The sequence below is a fragment of the Panthera leo genome, chromosome C1 (assembly GCF_018350215.1).
Source record: "Panthera leo isolate Ple1 chromosome C1, P.leo_Ple1_pat1.1, whole genome shotgun sequence".
Classification (NCBI taxonomy): domain Eukaryota; kingdom Metazoa; phylum Chordata; class Mammalia; order Carnivora; family Felidae; genus Panthera; species Panthera leo.
Window position 1 is genome coordinate 158,084,104 of NC_056686.1, and position 17,059 is coordinate 158,101,162.

At 41.4% G+C, this 17,059-nt stretch overlaps 1 protein-coding gene across 1 annotated transcript in view; it reads left to right on the plus strand.

Annotated features, from left to right (window-relative positions):
* Positions 1 to 1,267: 1,267 nt before the first annotated feature.
* Positions 1,268 to 17,059, plus strand: part of LOC122226222 (myosin-IIIb-like) — a 52,785-nt gene continuing 36,993 nt past the window's right edge. Inside the window, exon 1 of the mRNA XM_042949073.1 lies at positions 1,268 to 1,504. The gene's annotated coding sequence lies outside the window, so the exon portion shown is untranslated. The remainder of the gene's footprint in view (positions 1,505 to 17,059) is intronic.

The following is a 17,059-nucleotide window of genomic DNA, read 5'->3' on the forward strand; positions in this document are numbered from 1 at the left end:
CACACACACACACACACACACACACACACACACACACAGCTTAGTTCATAGCCACTTGATTTGCCACCTGCAGTTTATAATAGAATGGGACGTGTGGGATTATAAACCACTTTATTCTGCACAGAATTTCTCAGCTTGAGGCCAAATTGAAGGGCATTAGTCATCAGTAATTTGCAGTTATTTTTAATGTATTTCACTCAGAGAGGTTTAAGGCAGCTAACGCTAAGATAAATTTCCCCATGCTTTGGTGAGGAAGTGAAAAATCTGATCATTTAGTTAATCCTTTGTCATAGCTGTGGTTATGTATTGTTCCTAAGTGAGTGCAACGTCCTGACTGATTTGTGATTTGGTAACATGACAATCTGAATGATAGTAGATAAATTCAATTATGCCACGATTCTTCCCTCTCTCCCCAATATTTGTATAGGTTTAAGGTTTAAAATTCATAATACATTAGAGAAGGGAACCTAGAGATGAACTCCGAGATCATGGGAATTACCAAGGGAGCCCTGGCCAATGCCAGTTCCTGCCCCGCCCCAAGATTCAGTGTCAGCAGCCTTGGGTTTGAGCAAGTACCCTGAGTGGTGCGTGGAGCAAACTTTGAGAAACAGTGATTAATTCAACCACCTCATTCTTCAGATGAGGAGGGAAGAACAAAGAACTGAAGAGATTTAAGATTTTGCCCAGGGGCCCCTGGGTGGCTCAGTCAATTAGGCCACTGACTCTTGATTTTGGCTCAGGTCACGATTTTGAGGTTAGTGAGATCGTGCCCTGAGTCAGGCTCTGTGCTGACAGCCTGGAGCTTGCTTGGATTCTCTCTCCCTTTCTCCCTGCCCCTCCCCCACGTGCACAAACACTCTAAATAAATACATTAATTAAATAAACTTAAGAAAAAAATATTTTGCCCAGATCCCAGGAATATAAGGTCTCCTGCTTTCCAGTTCAGTGCACGCCTCACCAGCCAAGAGAGAAATCCCTTGCTTCCCCAGCTCTGGAATTAGCGTGGCACTGCGTGGTTCTCAGCCCCTTCCGCAGTAGCAGAGATCCGGTTCCCTTCACTGGCACGCGCAGGGGGGAGGGAGACCTTCCGGTGAGCATTGCCGCTGCTTCCTGGCCTCCGGGTCCTCCTCGTGGGAGGCCTCCTGTAGGGTCCCTCGCTGCTCCCTCGCTCCAGCAGGGCCACCTGCCCAGTTGGAGGTCCAAGAGATTCAACAGCTCAGAAGGACGCAAACCAACTTTTTACTTTTTTTTTTTTTCCTGCTGCTTGTGACTCCCCAGGAAGGGCCCCGCTCTGCTCAGGGGCCCTTCACAAAGCTCACCTCCTTCCTCAGGCAGCGCCTCCTCACTCCTGTCCCAACCGCAACTTTTGTACCCCTGCTGGTGACGCCTCGGGGAACCCCAGCCCAATCCCGCACGCTCAGCCAGCCTCCTCGGGCTCCGCCGTGAGCATGGTGGTTCCAGAAGTTTCCTGGAAGGCCGAGGTACGCCAGCGGAGCCTTTAAAGGTGGGAAGGAGCTGGAGAATGTTTCCCACCCGGGAATAGCAAGGTGCCTGAGGTGGGAAGGAACGCGGAGCACTGGGCTGGCTGCAAGATGGCAGGTTGCGGGCGAGAGACGAGCAGAAGGTGTGGCCCCAAAGGGAGAGGGGCCTTTCTCGCCAGGGTGGGAGGAGACTGGATCCTGTTCTAGTTGCAATGGCATTTTATGCAACTTTGAAAAAAGAGCCCAATCGTAGCTGTGTGGAGAGCAGACTGTGGGGGGCAGGGGGCAGAACTGAGGCCGGGGACAGGAAGGGAGCCCGGGGCTGTGGGCCAGGGGAGACGAGAGTGGCCTGGACACCTGGAGGAGGTGGCGGGGCTGCAGGGAGCGCCCTGGTGGAGGTGCCTGGCCGAGGTGATGAGTGGTCAGTTTTCTCATTTGCCCAAAAGGCTCTGTGGGGGCCTGCGGTGGCCCTGGTGGTAGTGGTGGTGGTTGTGGCAGATATCCAGATTCAGGAATTTATTTTTAGAGTAGAGCTGACAGGACTTACTGATTGTCCGCAAGGAGTGCTAATTGATTACTTACATCACATGTGAAATAATTGGAACTTGTTAGGAAAAGAAATCTTGTAAATCTGAAAGATTTTCTTCCCATCCATACATAGCCTTAAAATGATCAAATCATATAGTTTTCCATTTTGATCCACGATGTAGCTTGTTGACTGTCTTAATCAGTTTGGGCGATCACAACGGTATATCATAGACTGGGTGGCACAGACAACAGACATTTATTTCTCATCGTTCTGAAGGCTGGGAAATCCAGATGGGGGTTCCAGAACAGCCGAGAGCCCAGGCCCTGGTCTGCTTTGTCCTCACATGGTGGGGATAGAGCAATCATCTCTCTAGTGTCTCTTTTTATAAGGGTATGAATGCCATTCATGAAGTCTCCACCCTCATGACCTAATCACTTCCCAAAGCCCTCACCTTGGAATACCGTCATACTGGGGGTTAGGGCTTCAATGTAGGAATTTTGGGATCATACCGATAGGTAAAAAGGTTTTATTTACCTGCCTAAAAATAGATTTCATTTTTGGAAGCAATCGTACTTTACAAAAACCGTGAGTAGCTGAAAAAGCATTAACAAATAGAACACATTCTGTAAAATCCTTGTGTTTACTGAGAAAAATAACTTCATTTTTCTCTGGTGAAATCCTATGCTTGAAGGTGGAAAGTCATTACTTATACCCCATGGATTGAATCAGTTGTAAATAAACAAATAGATACAAAAATAGTATCTATAGCAATTAGTGCTTAGAAGAAATAAACAGGATTATCTGAGAGAGAATAATAGGGGAAATTACATGGGGTGTTTTTAACTCATCTCTACCATTGTTTCTCAAAGTGGGTGTGGAGTTGAGTGGAGAACGTTAAAATTACTTGAAAGTCCTTGATAAAAATACAGATTCCTCCACCCACTATTGGCTCAGAATTGCTGGGGAGTGGGCCCAGAATCTACATTTTCAATAAGTTGCTGAGGGATTTTTATGAGTGTTGCTGGGTCCTCCCAAACTATCCCAGCCGTGGTTCCCAATTTAAGTCCTCCATTTTCCGGTCTCTCCTTTTGCTTCATCTGTCTGGCAAGCCTTCTGAGCATCTGTGTGTCCAGCTCCAGCTTCCTCTTGAAAGCCCAAGTCAGATGCCATCCCCAAATCCTCCTGGCTGGGTGGACCATCTCCCTCCCAATGTTAGTTGTCGTTAGTCTGTAGTCTACAACCTATAGTGTATACTTACTGCTGTGTAGTGATTTGTGTTTAAGCTGTATCCTTTCACTGTGTGAACCATATGCCCACTTAGGTCAGGACTGAGTCTGATTCATTATAAAGTCTTTCAGTGGCTTGCAAAGAGTGGGTGCTTGGCATACACTTTGTGGAATGTCTGGCTAAGCTCAAGCCTCACTCTCTGGACTGTGGGCTTCTGCCACTTGACCATGTTCTAAATGTCCCAATCATAGCAGGTCAACGCTGTGCTGAGATTGGACAGCCAGTTTTGTGTTCAAGTTCATCTTCTAAAATGAAGGTAACACTGAAGAGTGATGAGGGAGAGTGCAGTGATTTCTAGCCAGCTGCTGTGGATGCACCCTGGCAGCTTGTTTTAGAAAGGCTCCCAGTTGCAATATAATTGAATGAGGGCTCCCCACAACTGATGTATTCAACAAGACATCATAGGATAGGTGGAAAGAGGCTTCCCCAGCACTTTGTTCTGAAAAAACCAATCCATTGTGATCATACCTTCTGGGGATCCTTTTTTGTTGCAATAGCTTTGCTCTTAAGGGATCTTCAAGTGGCACCTCTTTCAGTCTACTATCTGTGTAGCCACCAAAGTAACCTGTTAAAACATGTCAGATCATGCCCTTCCTGCTCAGATCCCACAAATGGCTTTTGATCTCAGTCTAAGTAAAAGCCAGGTCCTTACCTTACAGGGGCTGATAAAGACCTACGTGATTTATCTGCTTCTCCCTCACCTCATATCTCTCTGACTCCACCACCTACTTCTCTCCCTTCTCTTCTCTTATTCCAGTGTAGCCTGCAACTGGCTTCTCGCTATTCCTTGAATATGCTAAGTAAACTCCTGCCTCAGGGCCTTTGTACTTACTGTATCCTCTGTCTGTAATAGTTGCCCCCCAGAGTTTTACTCTTCCATCTTTTTCCTGTCATTTCTCAAATGTATCCTGCTCAGTGAGTCTTCCTTGGTCTTGTTACCACCCTGCCTGTCACCCACTCTGACTTTCTGGTCACCTTTCCTACTTTATTTTTCTCATAGCAATTGATTACTACCTATCATCTATATATTATACTTATTTATTTTGTTGATTGTCTCTCTCCCCCTCCTAGAATATAAGCTCCATGAAGGCATTGTTTGGGTCTGGTTTTTTTTTTAATGTTTTTATTTATTTTTGAGAGACAGAGAGAGACAGAGCACTAGTTGGGGAGGGGAAGAGAGAGAGGGACACACAGAATCTGAAGCAAGCTTCAGGCTCTGAGCTGTCAGTACAGAATCCTACCCAGGGCTTGAACCCATGAACCGTGAGATCATGACCTGAGCTGAAGTCAGACGTTTAACTGACTGAGCCACCCAGGTGCCCCATGGTTGGTTTTGATCATTGTTGTATCTTCAACACCTAGAAACATGCCAGACACATAGCAGATGCTCATTAAACATTTCTTAAATCAATGAGGCAGAGTAGGGTAAAAAAAAAAAAAATTAAATCCTGGCTTCTAGCTTAACTTCCTTAATCTTTCCATGCATCAGCTTTCTTATCTGTAAAATAGAAATAGTAATAGTTACTTCCTCATGGAGGTGTGGCATGTGGTATAATGTCCAACATTCAGTATTTACTCAGCAAATTCCCTATGATAGATACGGTTTTACAATGTTACGAAAAGGGTATCTAGTGGTGATATTCCTCTTTTCCAGCTAGCAGATTTTTCCACGATGTAATAATAAATAATGTATTTTGTGCTTCCTATTTGTTGAGACTACCACACAACTTTAAGAGGTGAGTGCTTTCATTATTTCCATTTTATGGATGAAGAGACAGAGGCACAGAAGGGTGAGCAATCCTCCCCTTGCCAGTATAGCTAGTAAGTGTAAAAGCTGGGATTTGATCAAGTTCAGGACTAGAGACCATATTCTTTACCTTATTTTTCATTGCTTCTCAGTATGTACATGAGTGGAAAAGAGAAGAAAAGGAGTCGTTGTCGGTTGACTTATCTCCTCCATAGGAGCATGAGAGAGGTTCAAAGATAGATGGTGTTGGGTGTTCTTCTCACCTCTTTGGTGGAAGTAATTCTTTTGCTCCAGCCAGATCTTGTCAGGGCTCATTAATTCCCTCTCCAGCTGCCCATGGTCCCTTTGTCGTGCCTTCAATTAATCCTTACCTGGAAGCGGTGCCAGGGGATGTCTTTGGTTGTCACAATGGAAGGGGTATACAGTCTTTCCCACAATCCACACTCGACTAATCCAAGGCATGCACTTTCTTCAGGGGTCAGCTGAAGTCATTGCTTTGAGACTACAAAATACAGCCTTCCATATTTAACTATACTCAACCTCTTCTTTTGTTTCACAAATGTCTGTTGAGCTGATATAAAAGTAGAGGGGACGCATATGAATTAGTCTCTCTGCCTTGTTTGGGACCTCATTTGGGATCTGAGGTTTATTCACAGACCGACACCACAAGGCAGCTTATCATATATGAATACTATAGAGTTTCAAAGGAAAAGGAGCTGCCTATTTGTGGAGGGATAAATGAACATGAGCTGGCTCTTGACAGGGTGGTAGGACTCCTGATTAATGGATATGGTGGGATGAGCATTCCTGGTGGTAGAAATCATTCAGACAAAATTACAGAGGTGCAGACATCCAAGGATGGTTTAGGAAATGGTGAGGGGTTTAGTTGAAATTCATCATAAGCTTGATACAGGGAAATAAGAGGAATTTTTAAATTTATTTTTTATTTTTTAGAGAGAGAGCATGTGAGTGGGGGAGAGGGGCAGATGGAGAGACAGGATCCCAGGCAGGCTCCATGCTCAGCATAGAGCCCGATGCAGGGCTGAATCCCACCATCCTAGGATTGTGACTTGAGCCGAAATCAACAGTTGGATGCTCAGCTGACTGAGGCACTCCGGTGCCCCTGAAAAGAGTTTTAAGATAAGATTGGAAGGCTGCATTTAGGTTATGGAGGTCTTAAATATGTGACTGAAGAATTTGGACTTTAATTTAGCAATAGGAGGCCATCACAGGTTACTTTTTTAAGTAAGCTTGTGACATGAATGAATCAATGGTTGTGTGTGTTTATTTGCAATTATATTTACAGTTAACAGTGGTTATTTCGAGTGTTGTAGTATTTTTCTTTGTTTATTTTTCTTCATTTCCTTACTGTTCTATGAAACTACAATGGTTTTTTAATTAAGAAAACCTCACTGGTTCTTTTTTTTTTTTTAATTTTTTTTTTTTAATGTTTATTTATTTTTGAGACAGAGAGAGACAGAGCATGAACGGGGGAGGGGCAGAGAGAGAGGGAGACACAGAATTGGAAGCAGGCTCCAGGCTCTGAGCCATCAGCCCAGAGCCCAATGCGGAGCTCAAACTCACGGACCGCGAGATCGTGACCTGAGCTGAAGTCGGACCCTTAACCGACTGAGCCACCCAGGCGCCCCAAGAAAACCTCACTGGTTCTTAAAGTTCTGATTTTTAATCTTGTATTCGACAAGCATTTATTGAACACTTATTATACAATGGACATTTGCCTGTGAGGCAGAAAAAAATGAGGAAGGCATGACACGTGTTCTCTAGGAGCCCACTGGTGGAAAAGACCAACATGTGAACAGTGAATGTCAGGCAATGTGGTAACTGCTAGAAAAGAGTAGGTGATACATAAAGGAAAGGTCACCTCTAATGGGAAGATTAAGAAAAGCCTCCTAGAAGAGATGACATCCAAGCTGTGCTTGAATGTATTCTTTGTAGCCACGTGTAGATGGGTTCTGTTTGTTAAGCCAGTTCCTAAAAATGGGCCTAGTCTCTTACCAGCCTTTACCATTGTATCACACACTTGCTTATATGATAGTTTGGAATTATATTCTAGTTTGTTCAAGCTTATATGATATGTCTTTTCTTATTTTATGTGTCTCTGGGTGTTTATTATATTTAATATTTATGCAAATTCCCTCTGAGCTTCCACTGTTTACTTTTCTGATTGCTTTTTAAAAGCTATTCTCTAGTTTAAAAACATTCTTCTATGGTTTGTAGTTCATACAGGGTATATTATAACACTTAGACAAGTTATTCTGAATAACATACTCAGAAATGGAAATCTTAATCATAAATTTTCTCACAAGTCTAAAATGTTGCTGGACAAGTTTCTATTTAAATCATACTCGCTAGGCTTGACTGACTGCAGGAGTTCACAGGGTACATGCTTCAGATTGCTTCATTTTCAGCAAGGTAAGGCTGCACCTCCACTATAAAATAATGCAAGATATTCAAAAAGGGTACAGGCCAGGCTTCTTTGGGGTTCTTAGGAATTAAAACCAGTTTATGCGGGAGTTAGATTGGCTTGTGAGAAGAGAGAGCTTCTTAGAAGAATGTAGTAAGAAATTTCATGGATGTCTAAGGACAGACAAAGCTTAGCAGACCTCAGAGGGCCTGGGTGTAGAATTGGTAGGGAACCCACTTACCAATCCTCTTTTAAGCATGGTCCTTTTGGTTTCTTTCTTCTCTACTTTTTTGGTTTCTTTCTTCTCTACTTTCTTCTTCTCAATGTGGGTTTCTACTGCTTCACATGATTTCTGTTCTCCCACAATCTCAGCAGGCATCTGGGCCAGAATAATCTCCTTGTAGGGATCTCTTATTTGTTAAAAAAAAATTATTTAGTTTTGAAAATAAAATAACATATGCACTAGCTCAAAAAATAACGAGTAGTATAGAAAGGTATAAATTTTCTCAAAATTATATTAATCTCTCCCCTTCCTGATAGCTCTTCCTAAAGTGTAAGAGTTTCTTTTGTAGTTTTCTGGAAAATTCAAACATAAAGATACACCCATATATAGATACACACACATAAACATACACATAAAGTAGCTGTAAGTATAAACACTTTTATTTACAGAAGTTACCATCTTTACATACTGTTCAATGCTTTTTAAAAAACATAATTGTTTATTTTGTTATTCTTTCCATATTAATTGACACAAAACTCATTTCCTTCCTTTTAAATGATTATATGTGGTTATATGGTATTTCATTTTATGTAATTATTATGATTTATTGCATAGTCTCTTCATAATGATGGACCTTACAGTTGTGTCTAGTTCTACTAGGAACAGTGCTACAATGAACATCCTTGCATATTTATCTATTAGAAGTTTCATAGAGTTTTAGCTCTTTCATTTGTTCTATGATCAATTAAAGTTACTTTTTGTATGTGAGAAGAAGAGGTGGAGAAACCTCTTTTCTTTCTGTATATGGCTATACAGTTGTTTCAGCACTGTTTGTTGAAAAGCTTTCCTTTCTGATAATATAGAAATATGATTGATTTTAAAATACTGACCTGGTATCTTGTATTTTTAATAAACTCACTAATTAGTTCTACTAGCTTTATTGTAAATGCCATCGTATTTTTTAGATAGATGAACATGTCATCTGCACATAAAGTCTATTTGCTTCTTCCTTTCTAATCTCCAATCTGGATGCTTTTAATTTCTTTTTCTTGCCTTATTGCACTGGCCCCCCCACAATATTGAATAGAACTAGGGAGAGCAGACATCCTTGCCTTCTTCCTGATCTTAAGGTGAAAGCATTCAGTTTTTTACAGTTCAGTGTGATGTTAACTCTAGGGTTTTTATAAATGCCTTTACCAAGTTGAAGAAATACCCTTATATTTCTAGTTTGCTGAGCATTAAATAAAATCCTGAATGGATATTGAAGTTTTTAAGTGCTTGTTCTGTATCTGTTGAGGTGATCACATGGTTTTTCTTTTTTAGTCTGTTCATATGATGTATCTAAGTGTTCTTCTCTGACTGAAATGAAATTTAAAATTAAAAAGTACTTGAAAAGAAGTTTTATGTTGGATTGTACTCTGATCTGTATCTGTTGGGTTAACCATATTGATTGTATTATATATATTTCTTATTTTGTCTTCTTGTTTTGTTATGGGTGGCAATGTCTGTTACTATTACTGTGTTTTGTTGGTTTCTCCTAGAGGTTTAAGTTTTTATGAATTTTGACACTTTGTTTTTGGTGGTGAAAGATTTTATAACATGTGTAAGCACATTATTGATTTAAACTCTGGTGATTCTAATAATGTGCAGAACATTTCCTAGTGCATAGTAATTGCTCAATTATTATTACTGAATGTACAAATAACCCTTTATGTTCTTTAATAGTTTTTTCCTTGAATTTGCTCTTTTCTGATATTAACATTATGATTTTTTTTTCTTTTTTCTTACCATTTGACTGGTTTATCTTTGATATCCTTTTTACTTTTAACCTTTCTGAATTATAAAGAGTCTCATGGAGAGTTTATTTTAGATGTGGATCTCTACAGATTTGGTTTGTTCTGTATTTTGGCTTCATTGAGAAATCTTATATTTATTTATTATAGGATGCATGCTTCTTAATTTACATTATATTTTCTGTTTTTAATGACTCCCCCATCCCTACCCCAACCCCATCTCTTTCCCCATGGATTGTCTTTTCTTTGTATGTTTTTTTTATGTGTCAGAAGAAGTAAGTGTACTTTTTATGATAATGTCAGAGATTTATAGTCTATTTTTTTGTCTTTTAAACTTCTTTTATACATTGACATAGGGGTTTTAAACTCTGTTTATCAATTTATCAATTATCTGTTGCCTACTGAGATGGGTAAGAAAATTAACACATATATTTTCTCCTTATTTTTGCTAATGTTGGTTAGCTTTATAATTTCAAGTAGTATCCTTAAGTATCAATTTCTTGCTTTATCATCTTTAGAAAGTAAAGAAATGTGAGGAAATTCTACCGTTATTTTTCCCTCTACCTCCCCCCATACTGTTGAATTTGGTTTATTATTAGTTTTTATTGTTGAAATGTATAATGTTCTCGGTGTGAAGTAAATGTACATCATACTGTTGTTTAACCTTATTTCTAAATGTAAATAGGTTCAGACCTATCGGACTTTTTACTAGAGCTCCATGTTTATCTCTTGATTTGCTGGATTTGGCATTCAAGTCATTTTTTTTTTTTAAGTGGGACTCACGGAGTCACTGAGCTGTTGCATGTCTGAAAATGTCTGTTGTCTTTATACTTGAACGACAAATTGGCTAAATATAAAAATATTTGTTCACACTTTTTTCTCCTTCAGAACTTTGTACATATAGGTTACATATATTCTCATATTGAGTATTGAGTGGAGGGGAACCTAAGCTTTTGTTCTGTTGCTTTTTCTTTGTTTTGTGGTGTGTGTGTGTGTGTGTGTGTGTGTGTGTGTCTATATTGGTTCTGTGTACCTGAAAGATTCTCTCTCTGCTGTGATATTCAGTAGCTTTATCAGGAAATGTCTGTCTCTCTGAGACTTGTTCACCTTGTTCTCTGATGTAGGGGCACTCGCACTGGGCATTAGGTGCAATCATGGTTGATGGATATTGATTTTGCTCTTCTTTCTGAAATACTGTTTAAAGTGCTGTGCTAGGGTCATCCCACCTGGCAGGAGCCATCTTTTCTGCATATCTTTAGAAATGTAATTTGTTTTAGAATAGAACCTGGTTACTTCTTCTACTTCCTTTTAATGACCCACATAGCCTAGTTTTGAGTAATTATAGAATACTTTCTTAATAAATTCTTATTGAATATATAAGTGAATGAGCCTTGACTCATTTCCCTGCTGCTAATTCTCCCCCTCTGACTATTTCTTTCTAAATTGGGAGTGTTGCTGAGGTTTTTCAGAATTTTGTCTGTTCACCGACTCCCAAACCCACCACACCTCTAGGAAAAGAGAGCCTGGTTGAGAACAGCAGTTGACTGTGGGATCTCCCATCTCTCACTCTCCCTGAATTCTGTTTTTCACATATTATGGCATGACATTGTGTCATTTCTTTTGTTTAATCGCTGCTAATGTATCTTTGCTGGATTTCAACATTTTGTTGTTAACTTCGTTCATTCACTTAGTTTTAGAGAAAGTTGTTACCTGACTTCACTGTTGCACCTTACCCCAGAAGTCTTAAGGGTTTTCTAAACAGGTTTAGAACCTCAAAAGCAGAATTGAGTTTGTTATTTTTACTTATATTTGTTGTAGAACCTAATCTAGGGCTTGCATACAATTAGCGTTTAAAAACTCCATACAGAATACACAGTGATAAATTTCATGGTAATTTTGTCTAATCTATGACCTGTTGTTGAAAGAAAGGGAGATGGTGTACAATCGCCTTGGAATCACCAGGTCTAGTTTTTTTGATTAATCCAAATTAGTCCAAAGAATTGACAGGCAAAGCACAAAGAAAGAAAGAGCAGTGGGACAGGGAAGAAAAAGCCACACTTCAGAATGAGGATGTTTAGTGCTCACTTCAACCCTGGAAGAATTGAGCTCATCTGTTTGTTTTTGACCCCATGTCGATGTCAGCTCTTAGAGCCTCTGAAAAGACACAGGTGAATGAACAGGGAATTTTCCAAGAGCATTTTCCTCCCTTGGATTAGTATTACTTTTTCCTTCTTCACTAAACACATCCGTTTTAAGGGCACCAGGTGAGATTTGTTGCATGGATTCTCTTTCTTGCCAAAGTCAAAGCTCACCATGGACTATTCTTTATTTTTCTTCTAGGCCCTTCACCAGTGGCATAGGGACTGCCCACCCAGCTGGTTAGTGTGTGTTTCTCTCTTCTTTTATGTGACTCTGTGTTTATAGCCTTGGGCAGATTCAGCTTCATGCCATGGGGCAGTTTCTTTCTCAGGGACAAGATGAAAAAGATTATAGATCTTTGTGGTGATGAGTCTTTTTGTTCATTTCAGCGTCTGTAAATTGATGTTCTTTTTCTTTTCTTCCTTCAAGAAGAAAGAACAGGAGTTGGATGGACAGAGGAAGGTCACTTGCCTTCTTCTGCCTATTGATTTTCTTGTGCTGTTCAGCAGTTCACTAGTTCCTCCTAACTATAGTTCTGTATTTAGCGGCAGTTTGTGCTGGGACATCAGCCACAGAGGGGCATTGCCTGTGCCTCAGTCAGCTAGAGGTGGATTGGGAAGGTGACTTTCTGACAGTATGAATGTGGGTGCTTTAGAATCAAATGCTGGTGTGTATTTTTGTTGGTTAAAAATTTACTGTTTCTTACATGAGTAAAGTGCTAGCCTTCATGAGACTTTGAGACTTTAGAATATCATGGAGAGTGGTGGTGGAGAAACTCTTTAGGGAGGTAGGTTTGACCAAGTGTATAAATTCCAGAATGTACACTGACATACATTAGTTACACTGAATTTTAAAAACTTTTTATTATGGGGGGCACACTTGGTTGAGTGTCTGACTCTTGATTTTGGCTCAGGTCATTGATGTCACGATTCGGTTCATGGGATGGAGCCCTGTGTTGGGCTCTGCACTGATGGTACGTCGTAGCCTGCTTGGGATTCTCTCTCTTCCTCTCTGCCCCTCCCCTGCTCACACACGCTCTCTCTTTCAAAATAAATAAACATTAAAAAAAATAAAAATAAATAAAAACTTTTCATTATGGAAATTGGAAAACATACAAAAGTAAACAGAATATAATCATGAACCCCCATGTATTCAGCTTTAGTAATTACTCCTCACGGCCAACGTTGTGTCGTATAAATGCCCCTTCTTATTTTTTCCTCATATTGTGGCACCTGTAAATATTTCATTGTGTATTGCTAAAAGATAAGGAAACTTTTAAAAAATATAACCACAAATACAATTATCACAGCTAAAACAAAATTAACAATGCTTCCTTAGTATCATCAAATAATTAATCAGTGATCTGAATATCTGATAAATGTTATATATTTTTTTGTGTGTGAATCCACTTTACTTCACATTTGGTATGTATTTTAAGCCTCTTTTAACCCTAAGGTTATCCTTCTCAATTTATTTTTGTTTGCAACTTAATGTTTGAAGAAATTGGATCATTTGTCTGGGAGAGTTTCTTGGAGAGATTTAGGGTCTGGATTTTGCTTACTGTACATGGATGGTATTGTCTAACATGTTGCTCTGCCCTTCTTATTGAAATACAGTCAACACACAATGTCACATTGGTTTCAGGGGTACAACATAGCGATTCAACAGTTCTGTGTGTTATGATGTGGTTGCCCTGTCCCTTTTTATTCCTGTAAATTGGTAATCTGGAAGATCAGATTTGGGTTTAATTTTTTTTGGAAATACCATTTCTTAGGTAGTGGGGTGTTCTTCCATTAGGAAGCCTAATGCCTGACTTTGTGTGTGTGTGTGTGTGTGTGTGTGTGTGTGTGTGTGACACTAGAAATCTATGGAATCATGTTTGACAAAACCTAACTATGGAATATTCTGTGGCTTATTTTTTAAAACCATGTTCTCTGCTGATGATTGAAACTAGAACTCTTAAGGAAGTCTTTAGACATTCAATCCTGATAAGATAAAGCAGCAGCTGTGCTATTAGTTTACAGCCATATGTGAAACTCCTCACCACAGTGTGATGTGTAACCTGGGCAAGCCACCCCTCTCTTGTCGGAGCAGGGATCTGGAACTGAGCTGGCGGTGTGAGATCTGCTCCCGTTGTTGGCAACAGGCAGAGGTCATGTTTGGTCCATTTGTACTTACCAACAGAAAGAATATTCTCAACCACCAAAAAGAGACATAGCTTCTGCTCTCCAGGAGTTTGCCTTCACAAAACAAAACAGGACAAGAAAAAGACAATTATTCTTAGCTTCCAAGGGATTGTGTTACCACAAGGATAGAGTCTCTTACTAAATCAACCAATTTCCCGGTCGGTCTGTCTCTCTCTCTCTCTCTCTCTCTCTCTCTCTCTCTTTCTCCCTCCCTCCCTCCCTCCCTTCCTCCCTCCCTCCCTCTCTCCCTCTCATCAGCTTAAATAATGAGAAGTTTGGCTGTTTCCTAGATAATTGGCTAATGATGTGTGACAAAGATAGGAAAATATTGCTTTAATACTGTGTAACCCCCTTTCACTCAATGAGGATATCTTTCCCAGGTGATGTCCTCTTTGCCTTGCTAATAGCTATTCCTGATAGTGGAAGGATGTGGGTGCCACAGTAATACAGGGCAGCAGAATCTTGCTCTGAGAGAGTGGTGACTTTGATAAGAAATCCATTTGTGGCATCAACTTACATAATACGACTACATGCAAAAACAAAAAGTGTTCATCAGGTCTCATTTTAGAGCAGCTGCACACATAGACACGGCCAGGCCGATAGGACTTCGGTTTGGCTTGTAAACTGCTCAGGCCCACCCTGTGCTGACAAATGTATCACTTGCTTGTGCCAAGACAGACTAGTCCTGTCTGTCTTTCAAAGAGGGTAGTAGCCTGTATAACCTGAGGTTGGTAGACTCCTGAGGGGTTACCCCTTCATTTCAAGTCCACACAAATTCCAGGGATTGTGGGAGGCCCAGGTGCCTCTGTGGGGACTTCAGAGGTTCTGCAGAGTCCTGAGGTCTCAGGTTCATCCCCTCACTCCTGGCTCTTTTTCCGTCAGTCCTGACTATTTCCATGAGGTCCAGCTCTGTCATGCCCCAAACAGACATTGGCAGAAGTGCAGTGTCCCCTCAGGGTTAACATTCTGACCAGGAGCAGCTTTTTGGTTCTCAGAAGGGCTATTCCAGCTGCCTCCCCGGAGCAGATTATTAACCACGTTTATGGAGCTGTATAAACAGCCACTGTTTGGGCTGACTGTTTAATCAATTGTCAGAGAGTTGATAGAGTCGGGTATTGATTTTAAAGAGAGAAGGACTGGCAACCTTATTCTGTTGCACTTTTATTTAACCTTGTCTGTGGATGCCCAGATAGACATGGTGGGCATGGCAGTGGAACCTGGTCTTCCTCAACTCACTCGTCCTTGCTGCTAACTGTAGATGAGTCTCTCCATGTGAGTTGTTTTTGTTCTAGGGGGTGGGGGGCAAGGAGTGCAGGTTGCCGTCTGTTAGGTCTGTGGGCATTTGGCTTCCATACGATTGGGAGTATTTCCACCACAGAACTTTTGAATATTTGGTGCAGTTGGTCAGACAGGATCATTGTTAATTAGCTGACTCCCTTTCTTCTATTCTGTGGAACAAAGATCACAGGATCAGGCGTAGGGAGGCCCACGTTGCCATTCCTACGTTGCTAGTAAGCAGTCGTGACACCAATCTGGGTTTTATTTTCTTCATCTGCAAAACAAAAGTGTATTGGTTTGCTAAGGCTGCCATAACATAGTTCCCCAGAGTGGGTGGCTTAAACAACAGAAATGTATTTCCTCCCAGTCCTGGAGTCTGGAAGTCTGAGATCGAGGTACTGGCAGGGTTGACTCTTTCTGAGGTCTCTCTCCTTGGCTTGTACATGACCCACCTTCCCTGTGTCCTCACATGGTCTTCTCTCTGTGTATGTGTGCGTCCTAATCTCTTACAAGGATACCGGTCATATTGGATTAGGGCTCTGCATATGACCTCATGTTCCCCTAATTACCTCTGTAAAGGCTCCGTCTCCGAATATAGTCATGTCTGGAGGTACTGGAGGTTCGGACTTCAACGTATGAATTTGGGGGAATACAATTTAGCACATACCAGAGGGGAAGGGAGGATGGGGTGGGGGTGCTTAAACAATGACTTTCTGATAATGCTCTGAGGAGGCCTCAGAGACTAGGGTACAGGCTATCTCAGTGTGCCTAGTTGTGAGAGGTTTCCCAGGACACAAGATTTTTAGTGCTGAAGCTGAGGCAGTCCTAGGTGAACCAGGATGGTTAGTCACCCTCCATGTCTCCCATACGGGGCACAGGGTTCCCCAGCCTGCCTCAGCCAGACCTGGGCTATTTCTTTCTGCTTAAACACCAGCATTCTAAGTGTTTGAATTTAACAAAAGGGTTTGTGGCCAAAAATCATTAGAAAACCACTTTTTTTTTTATTTTTTTTATTTTTTTTTTTTTTTTTTAATTTTTTTTTTTTTCAACATTTTTTATTTATTTTTGGGACAGAGAGAGACAGAGCATGAACGGGGGAGGGGCAGAGAGAGAGGGAGACACAGAATCGGAAACAGGCTCCAGGCTCCGAGCCATCAGCCCAGAGCCTGACGCGGGGCTCGAACTCACGGACCGCGAGATCGTGACCTGGCTGAAGTCGGACGCTTAACCGACTGCGCCACCCAGGCGCCCCTAGAAAACCACTTGATTCAATGGCCTTCAGGGTCCTCTCCCACTGCCACATTCTGTGATTTAATTTCTTTTGCACACACCAAATTCCAGCCATTTTTCTGAAACTGTTAACTGATTGGAGTAAAACTAATTTGGTTCTCGTTAGTTCATGGCTAAAAGTGAAATAAAAGAGGAAACTGTTGAGCCTTGCCTATTCTGAACCAGAACTAGGTGCTCTGCTTTTATGATGCCAGATGCCCTCTTTGGGCTCCCATTATGCTCACTTGACTCTGCTATCATCTTTTTTTTTTTTAATTTTTTTTTAATGTTTATTCATTTTTGAGAGAGAGACAGAGTGTGTGTGGGGGAGGGTCAGAGAGAGAGGGAGACACAGAATCCAAAGCAGGCTCCAGGCTCTAAGCTGTCAGCACAGAGCCCGATGCAGGGCCCAAACTCACAAGCCACGAGATCATGACCTGAGCTGAAGTTGGACGCCCAACCAACTGAGCCACCCAGGTGCCCTGACTCTGCTGTCATCTTGCAATCCTTCTTGCAACTCTGTGAAGATGTTGTATCACCAGTCACAGCAGCCCCATGATGCCAATGAAGAAACTGAGGTGCAGAGACATGAGTAGCCAGTTCACATCTCAGGGCTGGTCAGGGAAGGAAGGGCCAGGATCATGCAGACAGTTTGACTTGAGCACTACTCTGTCAGGACACCGAGCCTAGGTGTGAGTGTCC